Source organism: Molossus molossus, unplaced genomic scaffold, assembly GCF_014108415.1.
Source record: "Molossus molossus isolate mMolMol1 unplaced genomic scaffold, mMolMol1.p scaffold_m16_p_1, whole genome shotgun sequence".
Taxonomy (NCBI): domain Eukaryota; kingdom Metazoa; phylum Chordata; class Mammalia; order Chiroptera; family Molossidae; genus Molossus; species Molossus molossus.
This window is the reverse complement of record NW_023425344.1, coordinates 167,634,966-167,662,322: the sequence shown is the minus strand read 5'-3', so window position 1 is coordinate 167,662,322 and position 27,357 is coordinate 167,634,966. Positions and strand designations below refer to the sequence as shown.

Here is a 27,357-nt window from a genome sequence, read left to right as displayed (position 1 = left end):
CTCTCTCTCTCTCTCTCTCTCTCGATAAACAGAAAAATGTGAAATGTGCTCGGGTGAGGATTGAAAAAATAAAAATAATGAGCCCCTGCCCAGCTGGTGTGGCTCAGTGGTTGAGCGTCTGTCCACCCATGCATCAAGAGGTCGCCAGTTGGATTCCCAGTCAGGGCTCATTGCCCAGGCTGGGGGCATGCAGGGGGCGGCGAATCCACCTTCTCTCTCATGCATGTTTCTATCTCTCTCTCCTTCTCGCTTCCTCTCTCTCTAACATTAATAAAAATATTTTTTAACTTTCCCGTATTAGTCACTTTAAATAATAATAATAATAATGATGATGATTAATAATAATAATAAGCCCCTACTGGTATCTTCGATTCGGTTTTCCAACTTAACACCACATAGTTCCTGCTGGCCCTCCTAGTCCGCACTTGACGCCCAACATCCGTTACTCATGAAATCAATTCTACGATACATGCAGCATTATTACAGAATAGCTGTAATCACAGAGCTATGAAAAAACGAACCTACTATGGGACACTTTTAGGATTGGCTGTCAGTTCTTGTCCTTAGATTTGAAGATGTTTATGGTCGTTGCACTGCGTTGAAAAGTCGTTTTGGTTGCTTTTTTAAAAAAAAATTATTTTCACATTTTCCCTAGACAAGGGGTAGCATAATAAATTTATTTATTTATTTATTTATTTATTTATTTATTTATTTATTTATTTATTTATTTATTATTTATTTATTTATTTATTTATTTATTTATTTTCACTTAGCACAGTCAGTGAATCAAATCTAGAAAAAAACCGAGAGGTCAAGCAAACCTGCCCTAAGCTCCAGCAGGCCACAAAAAGGCCGAAGAAAAACTCAAACTGCGATTTCCCACTGGGAAAAAAATTAGAAAAAGACTGAGACAATCGAACCCCTCGATCGAACTTTAAACTACAAACCAATGGTTATTGTAAGGAGAAGACTCAGAATGGATCTCTCCTGAGTCTTCTCTGCTGGAGTCGCCCCAGGCCGGTCAGGGTCCGAGGGGGAGGCAGGACGCCGGGACGTCACGACGAGGGCGTGGCGTATGTAGATGAGGCTGAGCGCAGAGGCTGCCGGTCTGAATCCGCCTGCGCCTCCACGTCCCCGCCTCCCGAGATCCAGACGCTCGCGAGGTTGTTTCCGCGCGACGGGAGAGGTGGGGGCGGGAGTCTGTCGGGCAGCGGGGCTGCGGAGGCGGCGAGGGAAAAGTGACCGTGGGTGTAGAGCGAGGCGAGCGTGAGGGTTGGGATGGAGGCGGGCGGAGCAACTCATACTTACCTGGCAGGGGAGATACCATGATCACGAAGGTGGTTTCCCCAGGGCGAGGCTTATCCATTGCACTCCGGATGTGCTGACCCCTGCGATTTCCCCAAATGTGGGAAACTCGACTGCATAATTTGTGGTAGTGGGGGACTGCGTTCGCGCTCTCCCCTGGCATTTTCTTTGGGTGGCAAATGTCAGACCTTGTGTGTTTGTGACTGAGAAAGCAATTTAACTTCAGGTATTCTAGGAGCAGGTGTTAGTCGTTTAGTCTTCCCGTTACAACGGGGACCATTCTACCTTTTTTTTTTTCCTTTGTACAGGGCTTTTGTTATTTATATAATACAATATAGCATCAATGCTGGATAGCATGATTACGTGCAATACATAAATATGAACTCTCTGTACACATCTGCAAATCTAACTTGGAACTAAGGTACATAAAATTGAAAGCATATTTGAATGCTTTAATAAAACTAAAAACTAGGACTGAACACTGCAATAAATCAGTAGTTCCTCGTGTGCATACTTAACTATTTACAGATGAAAACAGGCAATAACCACAACACTAATCTAACTATACTCATTTATATATAAAAAACACAAGTTTCATACATCACAGAAAACCTTCCATTATAACACAGAAGTGATATTACCAGACAAGCATCAGTGAATATACTGCCTCTTCTAGTTGTTATTGCACAATGCTGTAAATAATCCACTCTGCTTTTCTTCAAAACACTTCCCGGCTACTTCCCACGAACGAGGAACCTATTACACAAAACTCTCACGCTCTTATTTTCCCTGCTCTCTTCGTTCCCGTGCTCCCCCACACTTACTTATTCCTTGACTGGTGTCTTCGTGGGCTGTGTTTCAGCGTCCGCGGCTAGGAATGCAGACTCTGAAACTTCGGCGCTGCAGAGACAAGACAGGTCGACGTCGATTTCTCCGTTCACGGGTTATACACCTCTGTTTATACATTCACTAGTCGATTTGTCTAGGGTAGTAAATTCGTTCTTCCTCAACTTTTTTATTTTTCTTTTCTTCTTTTTCCTTTCCTTATATTGTTTACACTATGAGAGATGACCCCATTTTGCCCCCCTTTCCTCCCCTCTGTCCATCGCCACACTGTCTATCTGTGTGTATGGGTTATATATGTTCTTTAGCTATAGTCCATTGCGGCCAGTCCCCCCTCTCCCCTCCCCTCTGACAGCTCTCAGTCTGTTCCATGTATCCGTGGCTTTGTTTCTCTTTTGTTCGTCAGTTTATTTTGTGCGTTAGATTCCACATATAAGTGAGATCATGTGCTGGTTGTCTTTGACTGGCTTATTTCACTTAGCACCATAATCTCCAGGTCCATCCATGTTGTCCTAAAAGGTAAGCTTTCCTTCTTCTTTAAGATCAGATAGTAGTGCATTGTGTAAATGTGCCACAGCTTGTTTACCCACTCGTCCGCTGATGGGCATTTGGGCTGTTTCCAGATTGTGGCCATGATAAATAACTCTGCTGAAAACAGGGCTCTTTGAGCCACCTTTTAGTCTGAACTAGTTCCCGGGTTGTTCTTTGTGGGCATTTTTGAAGACTAGATGCTACTTAAGTTATTCTGTTGAATGTCCTTCAATCTGGGGGTTGTCCTGTGTTTCTTCATAATCACATTCAAGTGTGCATATTTGAAACGAAGACGGCATACATGATGTTGTGACTGTAAAGGGCTGACTTGAGCCTCTCCATATATCAACTGAAGTCCTAAGCCCTCGTTCCTATGAATGTGAACTTACTTGGAAATAAGGTCTTTGCAGACACAATCTGCAAAATAAGGTGAGGTCGCTAGCGTGGGTCCTAATCCGATATGGCTGTTATCCTTGTAAGAGGAGAGTGCCTTGTAAAGAGAGAGACACAGGGAGAACGCCATGGGATGACAGAGGCAGAGATTAGAGTGATGTGACCAAGAGCCAAGGACTGACTGTCACCACCAGAAGCTGGGAAGAGGCAAGGGAAGAGTCTACCCAGAATGTTGGCGGGAGCATGGCCCTGCCGACAGCTTGATTTTGGATTTCTGGCTTTCAGAACCGTGAGAGAATATGCATGTGCTGTTTTAACCTACCCAGTTCCTGGTAGAGGCTCACCTTAAGTTAGTTCATGCGGGTTCAGTTCCAGTAAGAAAGCCAAGCGAGTGCCACAAAAAGCGAGTCGTCATCTTCTCGCTGGCTGGATGATCTTAACTTTTGTTTTTTGTTTTTTAAAATGCAACACCTACCCTGGCTGGTGTGTCGCCATTGGTTGGAGCCTCAACCCGCACACCACTGAAAGGTGGCGGGTTCGATTCCAGTCAGGGCACATGCCCAGGTTGTGGGCCCGATCCCCAGTGTGGGGCATGCAGGAGGCGGCGGCCAGTCGGTGTTCTCTCTCATCAATGTTTCTCTCTCTCCCTCCCTCTCCCTTCCTCTCCCTCTAAAATCAATAAAGGAAAAAAATTTTTTTTAATAAAAATAAAAATAAATAAAACGCGGCGTGCCTATACGACAGCCCTAAAAAATTCATGCAGTGTCCTCCTCTGGGCATCACATTTGGAAGCCCTTGAAGCCAGTTTGTCCGATTATTGGTGGTGTTAGCATCGGTCACTTGGTTAAGGCGGGGTATCAGTTATCCACTGCTGTGAAACAAAGTGCCCTACAACCTAGTGATTTAAAATAATGACCATTTTGCCCTGGCCGGTTTGGCTCAGCGGTTAGAGCGTCGGCCCGCGGACCAGAGAGACCCGGGTTCGGTTCCCGCTAAGGGCATGTACCTGGGTTGCAGTTTGTCCCCAGGGGGCCCTGGTTTCGGTGGCAACCACTCGATGTGTCTCTCTCACATCGATGTTTCTCTCTCTCTCTTCCTCTCTCTCTCCCTCCCGCTCTATCTGAAGATAAATGCAAAAAAAAAAAAAAAAAGTCCTCAAGGGAGGATAAAAAATAAAATAATGACCATTTTACCTGCTCACAGTTCTTTGCATCAGCCACTCTGGCTGGGCTCCGCCGGGCAGTTCTTCAGGTCTCAAGTGGGATCACTGACACGGCTGCAGTCACTTGGGGCCTGGGCAGTCTGAGGGCCTCAGCTGACCTGGTTCATCTTCATCAACAGGCTGACTCAGGCTTCCTCCAACAGGCTGCAACAGGCTAACCTAGATTTCTCATGGGGGTCCCAGGACAGCAAGTGAGAGCAAGTCGCAATGAGAAAATGCTCTTCAACCTTCTGCTTGCGTGACATTAGCTGATGTTCCGTTAGGCAAAGCACGTCACAGAGCCAAGTCCAGAGTCAATATGGAGGGGCGCTGCGGCCAGCACGTGGGCGCATGTGGGGCCAGTACTGCAACCACCTGCCTCTGGAGGTGTTTACCAGGTTTGCCCTTTGTAATGATTAAGTGCTTTGGGTGGAGATCATTTGAAAATATCCAGCTCCTCATCATGCTTGAGCACAATAGTTGTTACCATCCGTTGACGGCGACTCTTGCATTACGGTTGCCAAGTCCTGATTTTCTAATTCTATTGTTCGTGCTACCCTTATGTACAACTAATAGGAACTCATGGTTGTTATTCGAGTGTTTATAATCCATAACCTTTTATTTATTTGGATTCTCAAATGTTCTCAGATTGGGCCTACGAAAAAGCCTCTTTGAGTTAGCTACCTTTCGAGATGTTCGTATCATTTCTGGAGCATTTCCTTATTTTCTGGTACAAGATGTTCCAGGCTCATCCAGGGAAGGAGTCCCAGTCCCAGCTGTTTTCCCTCCCTCCCTCCCTCCCTCCCTCCGGCTCCATCACACAGGCAGTGTCCCACCTCTGAGTGTGTAGTGACCTTCCCTGGCTCCTTGAAAATCGTCTATTTCCCCAAAGAACCGGGTTCTTTTTATTGGGGAATGGCACTTAGAAAGCAAGGACAGCCTTAGCTGGTTTGGATCAGCGGTTAGAGCATCGACCTGTGGTCCAGAGAGACCCGGGTTCGGTTCCCGCTAAGGGCATGTACCTCGGTTGCAGTTTGTCCCTGACCCTGGCTGGGTCGTGCAGGTGGCGACCACTCGATGTATCCCTTTCACGTCGATGTTTCTCTCTCTTCTTCTCTCTCCCTCCCACTCTATCTGAACAACAACAACAACAAAAAACAAAAAACAAAAAAATGTCATTGGGTGAGGATTAAAAAAAGAAGAAGAAGAAAGCAAGGACAGGCCCTTAGGTGCGCTTATTGTTACCCGGTGTCTTTGCTTCTAGGCTCCTTCGGTGGATAGAGCTAGGAAATACATCTATATCCTATGTGTATCTGTATCTATGACAAATAATGGCCCTGCCCTGGCTGGTTTGGCTCAGCGGTTAGAGCGTCGGCCTGGGGTCCCGAGAGACCCGGGTTGGGCCCCCACTAGGGGCATGCGCCTTGGTTGCAGTTTGTCCCCGGCCCTGGTTGGGTTGTGCGGGTGGCGGCCACTCGATGTGTCCCTTTCACATCGATGTTTGTCTCTCTCTTCCTCTCTTTCCCTTCCACTCTATCTGAACAAAAAAAGGGAAAAATGTCCTTGGGTGAGGATAAAAAATAAATAAATAAATAATAATAATAATAAAAATAAAATAAAATAAAATGGCCCCGGCTGGTTTTGCTCAGCGTTTAGAGTGTGGGCCTGCGGTCCAATGAGTTGCGGGTTTGATTCTGGCCAAGGGCACGTACCTCAGGACCGGTTCCTCCCCGGTTCTGGTCATAGTAGTGCGGGAGGCAACCGGTGGCTGTCTCTCTGTCACATTGACGTTTCTCTCTCTCTCTCTCTCTCTCAAGATAAACAGAAAAATGTGCTCGGGTGAGGATTGAAAAAATAAAAATAATGAGCCCCTGCCCAGCTGGTGTGGCTCAGTGGTTGAGCGTCTGTCCGCCCATGCATCAAGAGGTCGCCGGTTGGATTCCCAGTCAGGGCACATTGCCCAGGCTGGGGGCATGCAGGGGGCGGCGAATCCACCTTCTCTCTCATGCATGTTTGTATCTCTCTCTCCCTCTCCCTTCCTCTCTCTCTAACATTAATAAAAACATTTTTTAACTTTCCCGTATTAGTCACTTTAAATAATAATGATTAATAATAAGCCCCTACTGGTATCTTCTCTGCACCTTTTTTTTTTTTTTTTTTTTTTTTTTAATCCTCACCCGAGGACATTTTTCCATTTTTTGTTCAGATAGAGCGGGAGGGTGAGAGAGGAAGAGAGAGAGAGAGAAACATCGACGTGAAGGGACACATCGAGTGGCTGCCACCCGCTGGACCAACCAGGGCCGGGGACAAACTGCAACCGAGGCACGTGCCCTTAGCGGGAACCGATCCGAGGTCTCTCTGTACCGCAGGCCGGCGCTCCAACCGCTGAGCCAAACTGGCCAGGGCCCTACTGGTATCTTTGATTCCATTTTCCAACTTAACACCACATGGTTCCTCCTGGCCCTCCTAGTCCGCACTTGACGCCCAACATCCGTTACTCATGAAATCAATTCTACGATACATGCAGCATTATTACAGAATAGCTGTAATCACAGAGCTATGAAAAAACGAACCTACTATGGGACACTTTTAGGATTGGCTGTCAGTTCTTGTCCTTAGATTTGAAGATGTTTATGGTCGTTGCACTGCGTTGAAAAGTCGTTTTGGTTGCTTTTTTTAAAAAAATTTATTTTCACATTTTCCCTAGACAAGGGGTAGCATAATAAATATATTTATGCATTTATTTATTTATTTTCACTTAGCACAGTCAGTGAATCAAATCTAGAAAAAAACCGAGAGGTCAAGCAAACCTGCCCTAAGCTCCAGCAGGCCACAAAGGCGGCCGAAGAAAAACTCAAACTGCGATTTCCCACTGGGAAAAAAATTAGAAAAAGACTGAGACAATCGAACCCCTCGATCGAACTTTAAACTACAAACCAATGGTTATTGTAAGGAGAAGACTCAGAATGGATCTCTCCTGAGTCTTCTCTGCTGGAGTCGCCCCAGGCCGGTCAGGGTCCGAGGGGGAGGCAGGACGCCGGGACGTCACGACGAGGGCGTGGCGTATGTAGATGAGGCTGAGCGCAGAGGCTGCCGGTCTGAATCCGCCTGCGCCTCCACGTCCCCGCCTCCCGAGATCCAGACGCTCGCGAGGTTGTTTCCGCGCGACAGGAGAGGTGGGGGCGGGAGTCTGTCGGGCAGCGGGGGTGCGGAGGCGGCGAGGGAACAGTGACCGTGGGTGAAGAGCGAGGCGAGCGTGAGGGTTGGGATGGAGGCGGGCGGAGCAACTCATACTTACCTGGCAGGGGAGATACCATGATCACGAAGGTGGTTTCCCCAGGCGAGGCTTATCCATTGCACTCCGGATGTGCTGACCCCTGCGATTTCCCCAAATGTGGGAAACTCGACTGCATAATTTGTGGTAGTGGGGGACTGCGTTCGCGCTCTCCCCTGGCATTTTCTTTGGTGGCAAATGTCAGACCTGGTGTGTTTGTGGCTGAGAAAGCAGTTTAACCCCCGGCTTTCCGAGTGCAGGTGTTCGTCGTTTACTTCTCTCTCGACAACTGGGACCTCTGTGCTTTTGTTCAAAAAAGCTTCCCGGCTACCTTCCACGAACGAGGTACCTATTACACAAAACTCTCACGCTCTTATTTTCCCTGCTCTCTTCGTTCCCGTGCCCCCCCACACTTACTTTTTCCTTGACTGGTGTTTTCGTGGGCTGTGTTTCAGCATCCGCGCCTAGGAATGCGGACTCTGAAACTTCGGCGCTGCACAGACAAGACAGGTCGACGTCGATTTCTCCGTTCACGGGTTGTACACCTCTGTTTATACATTCACTAGTCGAATTGTGTCTAGGGTAGTAAGTTCTTTCTCGACCTTTTTCTTTTTCTTTTCTTCTTTTTCCTGTCCTTTTATTGTTTACACTATGACAGATGACCCCATTTGGCCCCCCTTTCCTCCCCTCCGTCCATCGCCACACTGTCTATCTGTGTGTATGGGTTATATATGTTCTTTAGCTATAGTCCCTTGCGGCCAGTCCCCCCTCTCCCCTCCACTCTGACAGCTCTCAGTCTGTTCCGTGTATCCGTGGCTTTGTTTCTATTTTGTTCGTCAGTTTATTTTGTCTGTTAGATTCCACATACAAGTGAGATCATGTGCTGGTTGTCTTTGACTGGCTTATTTCACTCAGCATCATAATCTCCAGGTCCATCCATGTTGTCCTAAAAGGTAAGCTTTCCTTCTTCTTTAAGATCGGATAGTATTGCATTGTGTAAATGTGCCACAGCTTGTTTACCCACTCGTCCGCTGATGGGCATTTGGGCTGTTTCCAGATCTTAGCTATGATAAATAACTGCTGAAAACTGGGGTGCATATATTCTTTCTGACGGGTCTTCCGGGATTCTTAGGTTACATTCCCAGAAGTGGGATCGCTGGGTCCAAAGGCAGTTCCATTTTTAATTTTTTGAGGAAACTCCACACTGTTTTCTACAGTGGCAGCACCAGTCTGCATTCCCGCCAGCAGTGTATTCTAGGATTCCCTTTTCTCCACGACCCGGCCGGCACTTGTTTGTGGATTTGTTGGTGGTAGCCGTTCTGGCAGGTGTGAGGTGATACCTCATTGTGGTTTTAATTGATTGATCCTTGTACTGGCCCTGACCGGGGATCAACCCGGAACCTTGGCATATCGGGACAATGCTCTAACCAGCTGAGCTACCTGGCTAGGACCGATTCAATTTTTCAACACGATTCCCAGTCGATCCTATACCCCAGCGATTTTCAACCTTATTCATCTCACGCCACACACCAAAATAAAGGAAGAAAGAAAAGGTATAATTTTGATTCATTCACACCCGGACACCCGGCGGCTATTGTCTTGTTGTTGTTGTTGTTGCTGCTGCTGCTACTAATCCTCACCTGAGGATATCTTTCTATTGATTTTTAGAGGGAGGGGGAGAGAGAGAGAGAGAGAGAAACATCCATGTGAGAAAGACACATTGGCTCCTGCACGAGCACAACTGGGCCGGGGAGCAAACCTGCAACCCAGGCACGTGCCCTTGATAGGAATCGAACCCAAGACCCTTCGGTGAGCAGGCCGACGTTCTAACCGCTGAGCCGAACTGGCCAGGGCATGGCACTGCGTGTCTTAAAAATCCTTGTGGCACACTGGTTGAGCAGTCGCTGCTATACATGTTAAAGCTTGAGAAACACTGATTCAACATACTGTACATTTAAATTTTCTGTCTAACTTTACCCACTGGGATGTAAGTTCCATGAAGCTAGGGGCTTCTTGACTATTTTGATGACTGCTCCATTCACAGTTGGCTAGAATAGTGCATGTCTGTAATAGGCTTCTATTATACTTATTGGATTAATTTCTTGATCTCAGGCCTAAAAAAAAAAAAGTTTTCAGCAGGTTCCCAGGTTCTACCTCTGAGTCCAGATCAGCTTAATAGTACCGTGTCCTTCCTATAGAGAAATCACAGAATTGGAAACACTCCCTGCTCCCTGTTCGGCTTCATCAGTAATGTCTCTGAACACCACCGTTTGCTCGAACCCCTAAGTGAGAGCTATAAAATACAGGGAGAGGATCCTCTAGTCCACACCATTCGCCTTCAGTCTAGCCTCCTTCGGCCCCTTCTCACTTTAGGAGAATGTGATCATTGTACAGACATCAGAAGAAGGCAGGTGAAGGGTAAGCACCTTGTTTTTCTCACATACCTGGCCCTTCTGTTCATCCATTGCTTTACCCTGGTTCAAGCTGTAGCGGAGTCAAAACCTTATTTTTGCCCTTTCTGGGTCTCCAACAGGGCCTGAGGATTTCTTGTAAAGGACATAAAACAGATTAACCGGAGGAAAGTATACAGATTTGTACGTGTACATGGGAGTCCTCATAGGAAAAATGACAACCCAAAGAAGTGAGGCTAGACAGGTTTCCAAAGAGTCCTGGTCTCTTTTATTGGAGAGCACTTATCGATACTGGTGTGTCGTTGCTTGTATTAAACCCTGTGCCTATTTTACTCAATGGATTATAATCCATTATTATCATTAACGTGACTTGACCGGTGAGAGAACCCTTTCAAACCGGCTCCTGTGTTCTTGACGGGACCCCATCAGTCACTGAACATGTCTTTACGTTTCAGTATAGCTACATGTTCCAGGCTCAGCGCTTATTTTCCCCACCCTAAGAGCCGGGCCTGGCCCGGATGCTGAAGGCAGTGCCCCTCCCCTGCAACCTGCTGCCCACGATGACCCAGGCTCACTTTTTGGCCCAGTGAGCCTTAGTTAAGGGAAGCGATGGAGAAAGGATATTGGGCTAGGCAGGGAGTACACTTTCAGGGCTTAGTGAGGCAGAGAGATAACCAAGCACCGGTGGCCAGTCTGGGGGCTCGGCTTCCCTTCCTCTGGCCCACTCACCAGGACTCTTTTGGCTGAGGCGGCTGCTTCCTGAAATAGGTCAAGGTTCTGTGGCTTCCTGGAGAGGCACTAGAGTCCAAGGTGGACAGGCGGAAGACACCCGGTGTTGGGGGGGGGGGGTTGGACTCCTTGCCCCCAGCTCCATGCATTTTACAAACGTTTTAGATCCTGCCTGGTGTGACGCCCGCCACCCCAGACTGTTCACTCACCCAGCGTTATGTCCCAAAGGAGCATGGCAAGCCACACCGAAGTGTGTCGCCATCCTCTGGCTGGGCGTCAGGCACCTCTGCACCTTTGAGGATGAGGGGCAGTGCCCCCAGAGTCCCCCTGCTACTCTCAGTTACACCCCAGACAGGAATAGGCGGCCGTGCCGGGGCTCACGCTCAGGTGTGCCGGTCAACAAAACGCACCGCCCCCCACCCACAGCCGAAGAACCGCAGCTAGGCTCCCGAGGATTCCACACCTCCACTTCCCTCGGGGGCCATGCCCGATGAAGGTCTAAGGTTCTGTCATCGGCGCCTGTCCGCCGGGCTCCGCAGATGGTGACATTCGAGGCGGGGTGGGGGGTGGGGGGGTGTCTCTCCGTAGCTGCAGAGCAAGAGCATCTTCCCGAAGGTCCCCTGCCAGGGCAGGGCACCCGCTGGGCAGCCGAGGCTTAAGAGAGCCACCCTCCCATTGCGGTTCCGCTGCCGGTCCTCTCCGGGATGCGCTCCAATGTACCTCGGATCTCCGGAGTGCCCTTCCCTCAGGAGGGGGCAGAGCGGGGGCCACGCCCTCAGCCACCGGGCTCTGTCCCCCAGACTTCCTGGGTGCTCCCTGGTTGGGACTCAGGATCCTCCCCTTCAGGCCCTGCCAATTTAGCCGTGAGGGCCCAAGAGCTAAAGTTAGCCATCTGGCCAGAACCCACAGGCCGGGCGCCGGGCGGGGGCGCCTTTCTCCAGGGCGCAAAAGCGTCAGGCACCTCCTTCGAGCCGGAGTCGAACCAGCGACCTAAGGATGTCCGCACAGGCGCAGCCTACAGTCCTCCGCTCTACCAGCTGAGCTATCGAAGGGCGCACGCTGCCAGGCCTGGGTCGTCACTTCTTCTCCAGATGACTGGACGCCAAGACACCGGAGCGTCCGGTCTAACCTGCCTTGGGTTGGCTGGAAGGCCCTTTGGAGAGAGCCCAGGGCACCCGCCGCCTCCGCTCCCGTTCCCGCGGGCGGGGCGGAGCCTCAGCCCGGGCCTGCTCCCGGGGCTAGGCGGGGGCCGACATCGCGACTGCGGGTTTCAGGAGGCCTGGGCCCCGGCTCTCTCACCTGTCGCCTCATTTCCCCTCCCTGTGCCCCTTTCTGCAGGGCACGGGGGCAGCGACCACAGAGAGCCGCGGCCAGAGAGCGGGTAGGGAGGGGAGGGGACGGACGTCAACGTGGGGCGGGTGGGGGAGGCCTCCGGGAGGAAAGGAGGACGCCGCACCGGAACCCGCACGGGATAGGCGGCTGCGAACCTATCCCAGCCGCCGGCAGGTTTTTAAGTGCCCTTAGTGCAAAACTACTCTTATGCCACACAGTGCACTTTTGGTGTGTCATATTCTGCCACCGTTCAAAGCCAATATCATTTAGCCCGGATCATGCAAGTCTCGTGGGTGATCTCCCCGCTGTGGTCCTTGCCACCCTCGCAGCCAAAGTGTGTTGTTTGTTGCGGGGGGTGGGGGAGGATTCAGTTCAGTTCAAGCCATTTCTTCTCAAAACCTTCTGGTTCGCTCGGATTTAAAGCCTTACAATGGCCTACAGGGCCCTCATGACCTTGACCGCACACCAGTCACCTCTCTGACTTAATTTTGTACAACTCTTAGTTTCTTCCCGGACACAGGGCCTCCGTGCTTTTCTCCAAACACAGTCTGACGTGGGCTTTCGCTCCTGCTGATCTTTATGCTAAGGATGCTCTTCCCCCAGACATCCCGGTGACAAACTCCCTGACCTCCTCTAGGTCTTTGCTCACGTGGCACCTTCTCAATGTGGCTTCTTCTGACCGCCCCGTTTAACACAGCCACCTACCCCTTACTGCAATTCCCGATCCCCTTTCCCTCCGTTTTTTTGTTTTCTCTCCCCCCCCCCCGCGCCCCCCCCCGCCCATAGCTCTTAACACCTAAGGTACTAATCAATTCACCTACTGTGTCCATTGCCAATTTCCTTCCACCACACTCCTCCTCCTCTTAGTAAAATGTGAGCACCAAGAGGGCTTTTTGTACCAAAATCCCGAACAGTGTCTGGCACGGGTTGTGCACTCAATACAAAATTGTTGAATGGAGAAATTTTCAAAGTCGACAAAGCAGAGCTCAGAATATAAAAGAAGGGTCCAGGGTCCAGGATCCACCCAGGGGGGATGTGCAGTCATCTTGTTTGATCACGAAACAGAATTCCTTACGTTGAGAACTGCAGAGCTCTCAGCATGTAACAAAACCGCTTCCTGCACCGAGAGACTTGACCAGACTCTAGCAGGGCTTCTAGTAGCATCGGGCCCTGCCCCCAAGGAATGGCACCCCCCCACCCCACCATTAAATGCGTGCCCGAGAAAGTTCAACACCTGACTTCCCTTTCCCGGAGCATTTCCGTTCCTTTGAAATGTGATCGGGAAGGCTAGAGCCTGCCTCGCAGTCTCCGGGACCCTTTGTAGTTGTTCTCTTCTGGCTCTACTGAGCTGCACCCCCCACCGCCCACCCCATTCTCCCTTTAAAGCGCCCCAATAACCTCTGCACCAATCGGGGTGGAGCTCAGCTTTCCCCACTCTGTCAGTAGTGACCGAGTAAAATCTGTCTCACCACTTTCACTACTGTCTGCGGTGCACATCTGTCACAGAGTCCAAGTCAGAAAGGACCAGAGGGCACTCTGGGGCCACCCTGTGTGCATGCTGGGGTAATACAAGCGGAGGAGGCAGAAGGGCGCCTGGCCCTGACCGTTGGGGTTCCCGGGAGAGCCCCCCGCCTGGCTGCGGTCGAAAGGGGTCGACCGCTCAGCGCTTTAGCCTGGTTTTCTTTCTACAACAAAACGTAGGGTTTTCGTTCCGAGTTACTAGGTTAGGTCACCACACATTCCGAAGCACGTTGTGTCACTTTGACTCAGAGACCCCATGAGTAAACATGACCACGATTTCTTATTAAGCGACTTAGCACTTAGCGTCACCCTGCAAAAAGGCCTTCCCTGAGTTTCCCATTACTTGAAGATGAGTTGGAGTAGGCGAGGACAAAAATGGGATGAAATTTCCTTTCGCCGAAAGGAAGGCGAGACCAAGCCCAGGCCCTGACCCACAGCCGCGGTGGGGCCATAACTGCCGGGCGCCGGATGCGGCGAGATCCGGTCCTCCCGAGTCCGGGGACCGGTCGCCTGGCGGCCAACCCGCGGTCGGGCCTGGTCAGAAGGGAAGACACGGCGCCGGGACGTCACGATGAGGGCGTGGCGTATGTAGATGAGCCGGGGCGCAGAGGCTGCCGGTCCGGGTCCGCTTGCGCCTCCGCGTCCCCGCGTCCCGAGATGCAAACGCTCCCGAGGTTATCCTCTCGATGGCAGAGGTTGGAGCGACGGTTCCTCAGGCAGCGGGGGGTGCGGAGGCGGCGAGGGAAAAGTAACCGTGTGTGAAGAGCGAGGCGAGCGTGAGGGTTAGGATGGGGGCGTTGGGAACAACTCATACTTACCTGGCAGGGGAGATACCGTGATCACGAAGGTGGTTTTCCCAGGGCGAGGCTTATCCATTGCACTCCGGATGTGCTGACCCCTGCGATTTCCCCAAATGTGGGAAACTCGACTGCATAATTTGTGGTAGTGGGGGACTGCGTTCGCGCTCTCCCCTGATTTGTCGGTGTCACCAAAGTTAGACCTTCTACTGTAGGAACCAGTTTACCCCCTTCTCGGTTTCTCTTGTGGGTTTTTGCTACGTGGGAGTGTTTTTTTTGTAGGGTTTTATGCTTTCGCGATTTACACTTGAGCCTTCCACCCATTTTGAGTTTATTCTTCCGCATGGTATAAATTGGCGGTTTAGTTTCATTTCTTTGCTCCTACCTGTCCAATTTTCCCAACACTATTTATTGAAAGACTGTTTTACTCCCTTGTATGCTCTTGCCTTCTTGTCAAATATTAATTTACCATAATGGCGTGGGTTGATTTCTGGGTTCTCTGTTCTGTTCCATTGATCTATATGCCTGTTCCTGTGCCAGTATCAGGCTGCTTTGATTACACTGGCTTTGTAATATAGTTTTTTTTTTTTTTTTTTGCATTTATCTTCAGATGGGGGGGAAGAGAACATCAATGTTTTTATTGATGTTTCCATGTCTTTCTCTCTCTTCCTCTCTTTCTGAAATCAATAAAGTTAAAAATATTTTTTTAAAAAATCAGTCTCCCAAAACTGAAGTGGGACAAGATAGAAAACTTGAAGAGACCAATAACTAAGGAAATTTTGAAGATGTAATCAATAAACTCCCAGCAAACAAAAGCCAGGGCATGGATGGCTTCACGGGGGAGTTTTACTGAACATTCAAAGAAGAACTAACACCCATTCTCCTCAAACTATTTCAAAAAATTCAAGTACAAGGAAGATTTCCAAACTCGTTTTATGAGGCCGGCATAATTTCAATTCCAAAACCCGATAAAGACACTACAAAGAAAGAAAACTACAGGCCAATATCCCTGATGAACATAGATGCCAAAATCCTTAACAAAATATTAGCAAATTGGCCCTGCTGGTGTGACTCAGTGGTTGAGCATCAACTCATGCACCAAGAGGTTGCCGGTTTGATTCCGGATCAGGGTACATGCCCAAGTTGTGGGCCAAATTCCCAGTGGGGCGCATGCAGGAGGCGGCCAATTGTTCTCTTTCATTGGTGTTTCTCTCTCTCTGTCTCTCTCTCCCTTCCTCTAAAATCAATGAAGACATTTTTAAAATATAGATTAGCAATACATTAAAAATTTATTCATTATGACCAAGTAGTATTCATCCAAGAGATGCAAGACTGGTACAATTTTGGCAAACCAATAAAAGTGAGACACCACATAAACAAAATGAAAGATGAAAATTATGCAGTCATATCAATAGATGCTGAAACAGCATTTGACAAAATCCAGTACCCATTTCTGATAAAAACGCTCAGCAATGTGGGACTAGAGAGATCATATCTCAACATACAAAAGGCCATATATAAAAAACCCTGCAGCCAACATCATACTCAATGGGCAAAACCTAAAAGCATGTCCCTTATGAACAGGAACAAGAGAGGGATGCTCCCTTTCGCCACTCTTATTTAACATAGTACTGGAAGTCTTAGCCACAGCAATCAGACAAGAAGAAAAAATATAAGGGATCCAAATCAGAAAGGAGAAAATGAAACTGTTATTATTCGCAGATGACATGATATTGTACATAGAAAACCCTAAAGACTTCATCAAAAATCTATATTTAATAAATAAATTTGGAAAAGCAGCAGGATATAAAATTAACATCCAGAAATTGGTGGCATTCTTATACACCAATAATGAACAATTTTCCCAACACCAAAACAGCCACCCAATTTAAAAGTGGGCAGAGGATCTGAATAGACATTTCTCCAAACTGGACATTACAGAAGGACAATATACATGTGTAAGGATGCTCAAAGTCACTATTCGCCAGAGAATTGCAAATGAAAACCATAATGAAATATCACCTCACACCTCTGGGAATGACTATCATCAATAAACTTACAAATGACAATTGTTGATGAGGATGTGGAAAAAAGGGAACCTTTAGTGCACGGTTGGTGGGAATGCAGATTGGTGCAGCCACTATGGAATATCCTCAAAAGGTTAAAAATGAGGGGTGGGGGGCTGGGTTGAGGTGGGAAAAGGGGGTAAGGAATGGGGAATATCTGTAACAGTCTCGACAACAAAAAAGATTTTAAATGGCCCTGGCCGGGTAGCTCAGTTGGTTACAGCATCGTCTTAATGTGCCAAGGTTGTGGGTTCAAACTCTGGTCAGGGAACATACAGGAAGCAACCAAGCCCTGGCCAGTTTGGTCCTCTGGGACCAACTGAGTGGAGGGTCTGATTCCAGTCAGGGTAACATACCTCATTGTGGTTGGTTCCACCTGGTCAGGGTCCTGCGAGAGGCAACCAATCCATGTGTCTCTCTGCATCGATGTTTCTCTCTATCTCTCCCTCTCCCTCCTTCCCTCCCTCCCTCCCTCCCTCCCTCCCATTCTATCTGAAGATAAATGGAAAAAATAACCTCTAATGATTTTTTTTTTTTAAATCATCACCCAAGGATATTTTTCCATTTATTTTCAGACAGTGGGAGGGAGAGAGAGAAACATCAATGTGAGAGAGACGCATGGATTGGTGGCTCCTGCACAACCCCGACCAAGGCCGGGGATGGATCTCTCTGGACTGTGGTGGGATGCTCTAACTGCTGAGCCAAACTGGCCAGGGCTATTTTTATTGTTGAAAGTATTACAGATGTCTCCTTTTTCCCCCATGACCCCCTCCTCCCCACTCCCACCACCCTCCTGCCTTCCCCAGCCTAGGGTCTGGGTCTATTGGTTGTGCATATATGCATATAAATTCTTTGGTTTATCTCTTCCCTCCCCTCACATCTCCCCCATCCCTCTGAGGTTTGTCAGTCTGTTCCCTACCCCCGTGACTCTGGATGTCTTTTGGTCGACAGTTTATTTTGTTCATATGTTCCACAAATAATTTAGATCATTTGGTACTTGTCTTTGGCTATTTTGCTTAGCATAATTCTCTCCAGGTCCTTCCATGTCATCTCAAGGGGTAAGAATCCCTCTTTCTTACAGCTGCACAGTATTCCATTGTGTATATGTACCTCAGTTTTGTTTTGTTTTTTAATCCACTCCTCTACTGATTGGCACTTGGGCTGTTTCCAGATCTTAGCTACTGAAAATAGTGCTGCTATGAACATAGGGGTGCATATATTCTTCATGATTGGTGCTTCAGGTTTCTTATAATATATTCCTAGAAGTGGGATCACTGGGTCAAATGGCAGTTCAATTTTTAATTTTTTGAGGAAACACCATATTATTTTCCATAGTGGCTGCACCAGTCTGCATTCCCAGCAGCAGTGTGCTAAAATACCCTTTTCTCCACATCCTCGCCAGCATTTGTTTGAAGATTTGTTGATGGCGGCCATTCTGGCAGGTGGGAGGTGATATTTCATAGTCATTTTGATTTGCATCTCTCTGATGATTAGAGATGAGTATTTTTTCATATGTCTCCTGGCCATTTATGTGTCCTGTTTGGAGAAATGTCTGTTCAGGTCCTCTGCCCATTTTTTAATCGGATTGTTTCTCTTCCTTTTGTTGAGTACTCTGTTGCATTCAAAATGATCAGAGACACAAAGAAAGCATCAGCAGGCAAGAAGTATTCAAGATGATCGGAGGGCTACAGCTCGCTCAGGCATATAGCAATGATTTCATGATCATGGTGGCTTTTATTACAATGTTTAACAATTACATCTGAAGAGTATGTGGGTAGCTACATGAGCACAAACAATGCATGGCAAGCAATGACTAACTCAACGTTAATACCTAACCTTTAACTACATGCACAGACAATGCATGGCATGCAAAGACTAACTCTATGTTAATACCTAACCTTTAGCTGCAAACACAAACAATGCTTGGTAAGCAGTAACTAACTATGTTAATATCAAACCTTTAACTGTTAGGGTTTGTTTCCTCTATAGTAGGAACACAATGGACCTCCTGAACCTTTGAGACAATTCCAAGAATTTGTTTCAGGAACTGTTTGCAGTTCCTTGATCTGTATGACCCGTTTGCAGGATCACACAGAAAAACGCATCCTTGGCTGTTCTCCAGTTCTTAAGGATCCATCATTTCCCCCTTTTTGTTTTGCGCCAGCTTGTGAAGCACTTTTGGCCGACATTACTTGTTGTTGCTAAGTACAAAACAAAACATATAAAGAATGATTAATAAAAACATCCCAGATATTAATCCAAATAATCCTTTAATATGTTCAATAGGATTTAAATTAGATAAACCTTCCATTATACCCTGCAACACATCTCCATTATGATAAGTTTCTGTTTTTCAAAAGTACTATGAATTTTGGTTTGTAAAGCCATTATATTATATGTTCAGTTAAATTGTCATGATTCAATAAATGCTTTTTTGCTCTTTCCTATGGAAATTCTGTAGCATTTTACGGTACAGAAGTAATACAAAAACAAGATTAACTCCAATCACATTTTAAAGTTACGATTTTTAAAACTCTGTAGTTGATCACCTAACAAAATTGCAGCTTGATTTAAGTCACCCATTTCAGATTGCATCTCAATATCAATTTGTTTTTGAGCCACCCAAAGCTGTTCTGAAGATTTATGCCATTCTTGCACATAGTCGGCGGTCTGGATTCCATATGTAATGCAATCCCTGCGGTCGTTGCGGTAGCTGTGATGGCTATAAGTCCTCGTATGGCAGCAATCAGGAGTCCTACAAATCTAATTCTCGAGTCTCCTGGCAGCCTTCCAAAGCATTGCCCTCGCGGGGCTATCTTTTCTCGGTCTGTCAAGGAATCCACAATCCTGTCCGTGCTCTTAGGAAATAAAAACTTTCATTTGCCTGTAACTGTATGGTAGAGTTAATACATGAATACAAGAAACAATTATAACAACTTATTTCTACAGTACTTTGGTTCCTGGTAATCTTTCCCTTAAGAATCAGATAGGGCCCTGGCCGGTTTGGCTCAGCGGTTAGAGCGCCCGCCTGTGGTCCGGAGAGAACCGGGTTCGGTTCCCGCTAAGGGCATGTACCTCGGTTGCAGTTTGTCCCTGGCCCTGGTTGGTCGTGCGGGTGGCAGCCACTCGATGTGTCCCTTTCGCATCGATGTTTCCCTCTCTCTCTCTTCCTCTCTCTCCCTCCCACTCTGTCTGTACAAAAAATGGAAAAATGTCCTCGGATGAGGATTAAAAAAAAGAATCAGATAGGGTATTCTGACGCAAGCTTGAATATAATGCGTCAGATTCCTGTTAAAGGTCAGAGTATAATTATGATCAGTTATGTTAGACATCATCCCTGTCCATGTGGTTAAAGAAGGCATAGCAGAACTAATTTTCCATAAATGGTGTTGAGCAGCAAACCAGTAATGTAAGGGCTAGGACTAGAAAACCTCCTCCATGCCAATGAATGGGACTATTCGCTGAAGAAGAAATCTCATGCAGCGACAGGTTCCCTGGCGACCTCAGATCTCCTCCTGAGCCTTTAGGGCGAGCGGAGCAAATAGGACTCCAGTCAATGACACTTCCATTGGAAGTATTTTTTGTTTGTTTGTTTGTTTGTTTTTTAAATCTTTATTGTTGAATGTAGAATGTATTACAGATGTTCCACATTTTTTCCCCCCATTGACTCCCTCCTCCCCACTCCCGCCTCCCTCCCGCCTTTTCCCACACTATTGTCTGTGTCCATTGGTTATGCATATAAATTCTTTGGTTTATTTCTTCCCCCCCCCCCCCCCCCAGCCCCTTTCCCTTTGAGGTTTGTCTGTTTAGCAACCAATTTGTACTTCTTAATCCCTTCACCTTTTTCACCCATTCCCCCAACCCCCCTCCCATCTGGCAACCAACAAAATGTTCTCTGTATCTATGAAAATGTTTCTGTTCTGCTGTTCATTTTGTTTGTAGATTCCATTGTCAATAGATATGTATTCATTGCCATTTTGTTTGTTCATACATTTTATCTTTTTCTTCAAAAAGACCCTTCATCATTTCATATAATAACGGTTTGGTGGTGATGAACTCCTTTAACTTTTTCTTGTCTGGGAAACTCTTTATATGGCCATCGATTCTAAATGACAGCTTTGCAGGATAGAGTAATCTTGGTTGTAGGTTCTTGCTTTCCATCACTGTGAATATTTCTTGCCACTCCCTTCTGGCCTGCAAAGTTTTTTTTGAGAAATCAGCTGACAGCCTTATGGGAACTCCCTTATAGGTAACTAGCTGCCTTTCTCTTGCTGCTTTTAAGATTCTCTCTTTGTCTTGAACCTTTTGCATTTTGATGATGATGTGTCTTGGTGTGGGCCTCTTGGGATTCACCTTGTTTGGGACTCTCTGTGCTTCCTGGACTTGTATGTCTGTTTCCTTCACCAAGTTAGGAAAGTTTTCTGCCATTATTGTTTCAAACAGGCTTTCGATTTCTTGTTCTCTCTCTTCTCCTTCCGGCACCCCCAAGATGCAAATGTTGGCACGCTTGAGGTTGTCCCAGAGGCTCCTTACACTATCCTCATTTTTTGGATTCTTTTTTCTTTTTGCTGTTCTGATTGGGCGTATTTTGCTTCCTTATATTCCAAATCGATGGTTTGCTCCTTGGATTTACTTACTCTATTATTGAAGCTGTGTAAATTATTCATTATTTCAGTTAAAGCCTCCTTTGTTTCTAACTGTGCATCGATCATTTCTGACTGGTCCTTTTTTATGCTCTTGAGGCCCTCACTGAGTTCATTGAGCATCCTTATAAGCAGTATTTTGAACTCAGCATCTGTTAGGTTGCTTATCTCCATTTCGCTTAGTTCTTTTCTTGGGGTTTTGTTCTGTTCTTTCATTTGGGACCTGTTTCTTTGTCTCCTCATTTTGGCTGCCTCCCTGTGTTTGTTTCAGTGTATTACTTAATGAGAGGTATGGGGCTCGCTGAGACCAGATGCTGCTCATTTGAAAGAATTTAGGAAAAACCTGAAGCAGGATCCAAGACAGGCCAATCCTATGGTTAAGCAAGTGGCAACAGCTTGGGTGGGCCTGAAAGTTGTGTGGGGTGGAGCGGGGCCTCAGGGAGTCACCAGGGTGGGGCTACCAGTGTGAGCCAGGTTGCTGGAGTCCCAGGAGACTGTCTGCCGCCCCAGGGAAGGGCTCACTAAAGGAACAAAGGCCTCTGACAGCACGTCTGTCCAGGAGAAAGTCCCCTCTCCAGCCCTCGCTCCAGTGCCAAACAGCTCAGCTCTTCCCTGTATGTCTCTGGCGCCCCTCGAGCTGCCTCCCCTCCAAGCTTAGAGGGAGAGAGTCCGATAAGTCCGTGCGCGGGCCCTTTAAGGAGCTGCCTGGGGCTCCAGCCACGTCAGCTTCCCTGAGCCTCAGTTCCCGCTGGTTTTTCCAGCCAGAAGTTATGGGGATTCTCTTCCTGGCACTGGAACCCTGAGCGGGGCACCTGGTATGGGACAGGGACCCCTCAGTCCTCAGGAAGGACCTTCCCAGCCGAGGTATCCTCCTGATTTCTATCCGCCACGCATGGGTGTGGGACCAGCCCGTCGCGCCGCCGCCCCTCCTACCAGTCTCGATGCAGTTTCTTTAATTCCGTAGTTGTAGGACTTCCATTCAGCTTGATTTCAGGCGGTTTTGAATGGTGGTTGTTCTGTAGTTTTGTTGTAACTTGGATGTAGTTGTGGGAGGACCTACGCCGCCATCCTGACCGGAAGTCTCCCATAGGAAGTATTAACGAAAACTCACTTAGCTTCTCCTGTACACAATGTCCAATGTACCCATTCAGACATTTGAGAAAAGGCAGGAGTGTTACATGGAGGTAGATCTGGAGGTCCCCTAGGGTCATAGGTTTCTGTGCCATTAAAACTTTGCACTGCTAATAAGGACAATTTTCTACCTGATTCCTTTTTTGTAGAATGTCTTTGAATTGACAGCCATGCTTGTAAATGAGGAGTTAAACAATGGCTGTCCTTCCTTATATATATAGGAGGACCTGTGACTCCCGTAGTATAGTTATGCATAATCATTCCTTCCTCTTCTGGTTTTAAAGGTCTTCTAACATCAAAAGGCCCTGGCATCCATGAAGTTTCATTAGTATATACAGTTATGGTAGTATCATACCAAGATATGCCTTGCATTAAAGGTGGGTTAGAGATATATGACCAATAGGTAAAATTTTCTCCTTTACCTGCATCGACACGATTGCAAGCATAGCCAAGAATAATGATGGGGTAGTGCAGCTCCTTGATACTCTACCAATTTTTCTCCTTCTTGAGTCAGCTTCTTTTTTTTTTTTTTTTTATCCTCACCCGAGGACATTTTTTGTTCAGATAGAGTAGGAGGGAGAGAGAGAGAAACATCGACGTGAAAGGGACACATCGAGTGGCCACCACCCTCAGGACCAACCAGGGCTGGGGACAAAGTGCAACCAAGGTACATGCCCTTAGCGGGAACCGAACCCGGGTCTCTCTGGACTGCAGGCCGATGCTCTAACCGCTGAGCCAAACCGGCCAGGGCTTGAGTCAGCTTCTTAAGTTGACCCCATGTTGGCGGAAGCAGTGCCCCCTTTTTGTTTTAAAAGCATGCTTTTTAAAGTTTGATTTTTTCTTTCTATTATAGCTTGGCCTGTGCTGTTATAAGGTATTCCTGTAATATGATGAATATCATAAGTAACAAAAAAAGCCTGACATTTTTTAGATAAATATGCAGGACCGTTGTCTGTTTTTATAGTTTTTGGTTTCCCTAATACAGAAAATACTTCTAATAAATGAGTTATGACAGCATCTGCCTTTTCAGAGGCTAATGCTGTGGCCCATGAGATATTTGAGTAAGTGTCTACTGAATGATAGATATACTTAAACTTTCCCAATTCAGGAAAGATAGTGACATCCTTCTGCCAAATTTCATTACTATTAATTCCTCTAGGATTAGTGCCTTGTGGTAAATGAGGAATGACTATTTTTTGACACGTTGTATAAGAGTATACAATTTGTCTAGCTTGCTGCCAGGTAATTTTATGATTTTTTCACAATGATTTTGCATTTGAATGGTATAACTGATGTTCTTGTTTAGCAGTTCGTACTGATCCTATCACATGATCAATTTCAGCATTTCCTTTAACCAATGGTTCTGGAAGTTGGGAATGTGCACGAATGTGCGTAATATAAATAGGCTTATTTTGACTGTGAATTAGATCTTGTAACTGTAGAAACAATTAGCCTAACTCATTTTGTGAGTCAGGAATAGTCACAGTTACAATGACAGACACCGTATGAGCTGTATACTGAGAATTGGTACAGTGGTAATGTCTGTTAATAATAAAATAACAGCAAATAATTCGGCCTTTTGAACTGAACTATATAGGCTTTGAACAGTTTTTGAATTTATTGTATTGGTGTATCCAACTACACCCATCTTATTAGTGTCTGTAAAATACTATCAGCATCTGGAATAGGGCTTAAACTGCCATATGTTGGTAAAATCCATTGAGTACGTTTTAGAAATTGGAACAATTGCCCTGGCTGGTTTGGCTCAGTGGTTAGAGCATTGGCCTGTGGTACAGAGAGACCCAGGTTCGGTTCCCATAAGGGCATGTAACTTGGTTGCAGTTTGTCCCCGGGCCTGGTTGGGTTGTGCGGGTGGCAGCCACTCTATGTGTCTCTTTCACGTAGATGTTTCTTTCTCCCTCTCACTCTATCTGAACAAAAAACAAAAAAATATATCCTCAGGTAAGGATTAAAAAAAAGAAATTAGAACAATTTTTCTTTAGGATAGTGATTTGTAATTTAGCTATTATAATCACTGAGGCTAATTTGCCAATTTTCATCCTGTGTCCATAGCTGTTTTACTTCCTTAGCTGTAAAAGGCATGATAATAACTTGTGGATCCATGCCAACTAATTGGCGTAATTGTATCCTGCCCTTAGTATAATTGGAGTTATTTTTCTGTAAATACGTTTCCAATCTTTAAATACTTTTATGTGGTAGAAATACCCATTCGATTATATTTTCCTGTTGGGCTAATAAACCCGTTGGTAAATGAGGTGTATGTTAAAACTATTAACTGCATTTCTTTAAGTTCAGAAATTCTATGCATTTGAGCTTTCTGTATATGTTGCTCAATCCATTCCAATTCTCTCTGTGCCTTAATAGTTAATTCTCTGGGGCTGTCTAAAGCTGAATTACCTTCCCATGTTTGAAACAAATGTGTCAAGGCATAAATTGGAATACTTAAAGTGGGATGTAACCAATTAATATCCCCCAGTAACTTTTGATAATCATTTAAGGTTTTTATTTTTTTTTATTTTAATTTTTAAAAATATTTTTCCTTTATTAATTTTAGAGCGAGAGAAAGGGAGAGGAGAGAGAGAGATAGACATATCTATGCGAGAGAACATCAAATGGCTGCCTCCTGCATGTCCCCCAATTGCGGATTGGGCCCACAACCTGGGCATGTGCCCTGACCAGGAATCAAACTGGAGACCTCCTGGTGCATGGGTCGATGCTCAACCACTGAGTCACACCGGCTGGGATGATAATCATTTAAGGTTTTTAAAGAATCTTTCCTTATCTGAACCTTCTGAGGAATAATTTTCTGAGCTGTGATTGTTTTGTCCCAAATACAGCCAAGGCTCTTCCCATTGTACCTTTTCTTCAGCTATCAGTAACCCATATTCTAGTAAACTTTGTTTTAGTCTTCTCAAATATATTTTTTAATTGAGTTGCCTCTGAATGAGCAATGAGAATATCATCCATATAATGAAAGAATAAAGTATCAGGGAAGATTTTTCTCATCTGTTCAAGCATTTGATCTACAAATTGCTGACACATTGTAGGACTATTTAACATGCCCTGAGGCAACACCTTCCATTGATATCTTTTTGCAGTCTTATGATTATTTTAGGAAGGCACTGTGAACACAAATTTTTCACAGTCTTGGGACTGCAAAGGTATAGTGAAAAAACAATCCTTCAGGTCTATTATAACAATATGCCAATTCTTTGGAATTAAGGAAGGGTTAGGAACCCCCATTTGCACTGGCCCCATTGGTTGGATTACCTCATTTATTTTCTCAAGTCAGTTAATATTCTCCATTTTCCTGATTTTTTTCTTAATAACAAATACGGGAGAATTCCATGGACTTGTACTAGGTTCAATATGCCCTTGCTTTGCTTGCTCTTCAACTAAATGTAGCGCTTCTGATTTTTCTTGAGTCGGGGCCACTGTTCTACCCTGACTGGTTTTTCAGTAGTCCATCTCAATGCTAGGGCGAAACACTTTGCAGTGGCCCCGACTAAAAATTCTGAGGGCCATTCTATACCTCTATAATCTAATGGCATTCTGGTTTCAGCTGGTTTCTGGGGCTTGTTAGATGTTAATGGATTATAACCCATTTTTTAACATCATACTGTGGGCTTGAGTAGTTATAGTAGGACTATTAAGTATAGCTCTCCATTGACCTAACAAATCTCGGTCCCATAATGTATATCTATATTAGCCCTGTAAAGTTGCAGCCTAGCTCGCTGTCCTTCTGGTCCATAACATATCATTTCTGGCTCACTTTGTCCTATTTCTGTCAGGGTTCCTATAAAGGTTGCTTCTACATTTTTAATAGGCCAATGTTTGGGCCATTGAGTAGTCGCTACTATTGACACATCAGCTCCTGTATCTACTAATCCTTTAATTATTGTTCCAAATTCAAATTCTACATTAGTTTGAGGTTTCTGATCATTGATCAAAGCATGCCAAAAAACTTGTTTTTCTGTACTTCCAAATTCCTTTTCTTTTTACTGGTGCTGCATTTCCTTAGACATATGGTAAAATTATTTGATTTCTAATGAATTTAGTAGGTTGCAACACAAACATCATAATATTAATAGGTTCATCATAGTCAGCATCAATGACCCTAATATGTAACAAAACACTCTTTAAGTTAGATTGCTGCATCCCAGTATCAGTCCAACTGTATTAGGGGGAAGGGGCCATAAATCCCAGTAGGGATTTTCTGCATTCCTTGTTCAGGAGTTAATTGAAAATCACAGCAAGCGGGAATGTCTAAGGCAGCACTTTGTGAAGTGGCAATAACACAACTCAGTGACCCTTAGTTTGAATTCTGGTTCATTAGCTGATGATTCAGCCCGGAACTCAGGGAACTGATATTCCCGGGCCGAGATAGGCCCGTTGATAAGTTTCCCTGAAGAACTGGAGTAAGAGGATTTCAGATCTATCCTTAACTGAGCGACACTCATTGGTCCAATGCCTACCCTTACCACATTTTCTCAGACTCCTGGAGGCAGTTTCTTTTGCTCATGTCCCTGATTGTTACTCTGTTTTTCTTTTCTGCAATCCCTTTTTACATGTCCAACTTTTCCACAGTTATAACACTTCATTTTATTCTGAGCCAGTCCCCCTTTTAATGCAGCAGCTAATAAAGTAGCTGTAAAAGTCCTCGATCCCACATCTCAGCAAGCCTTAATATAGTCCTCAATGGTGCCTCCTTGTTGTTTTACTGAAATCAAGGCTTTTTTACAATTAGCATTACTCTACGTATTTTGAACATTAACCCCTTATCCAAAGTATCATTGGCAAATATGTTTTCCCAGAGAGTGGGTTCTCTTTTCATTTTGATGCTGGTTTCTCTTGCCATGCAGAAGCTTTTAAGTTTGATGTAGTCCCATTTATTAATTTTTTCCTTTGCTATGTATCAGTGAAAATTCTGCTGTGTATAATGTCTGAGATTTTTCTGCCTACATTTTCTTTCAACTTTTTTTCTTTATTGATTTTAGAGAGAGAGGAAGGGAGAGGAAGAGACAGACAGAAACATATACAAGAGACAACATCAATTGACTTCCTCCTGCATGCCCCCCACTGTGGATTTGGCTCAGAACCTGGGCATGTGCCCTGACTGGGAATTGAATCAGAGACCTCTTGGTGCATGGGTCAATGCT

General features: G+C 45.9%; 4 non-coding genes across 4 annotated transcripts; 3 read left to right on the top strand and 1 right to left on the bottom strand.

Annotated features, from left to right (window-relative positions):
• Positions 1-1,300: 1,300 nt before the first annotated feature.
• LOC118621791 lies at positions 1,301-1,464 on the top strand. Its single transcript, XR_004957789.1, has one exon. It is a non-coding gene; the product is annotated as a U1 spliceosomal RNA (small nuclear RNA).
• Positions 1,465-7,563: 6,099 nt separating this feature from the next.
• LOC118621905 lies at positions 7,564-7,726 on the top strand. Its single transcript, XR_004957840.1, has one exon. It is a non-coding gene; the product is annotated as a U1 spliceosomal RNA (small nuclear RNA).
• Positions 7,727-11,649: 3,923 nt separating this feature from the next.
• On the bottom strand, positions 11,650-11,739 carry TRNAY-GUA. The gene is given in 2 exon segments: positions 11,650-11,685; positions 11,703-11,739. It is a non-coding gene; the product is annotated as a tRNA-Tyr (tRNA).
• A 2,611-nt stretch (positions 11,740-14,350) lies between these two features.
• On the top strand, positions 14,351-14,514 carry LOC118621681. The gene has a single exon (XR_004957756.1). It is a non-coding gene; the product is annotated as a U1 spliceosomal RNA (small nuclear RNA).
• Positions 14,515-27,357: the final 12,843 nt, after the last annotated feature.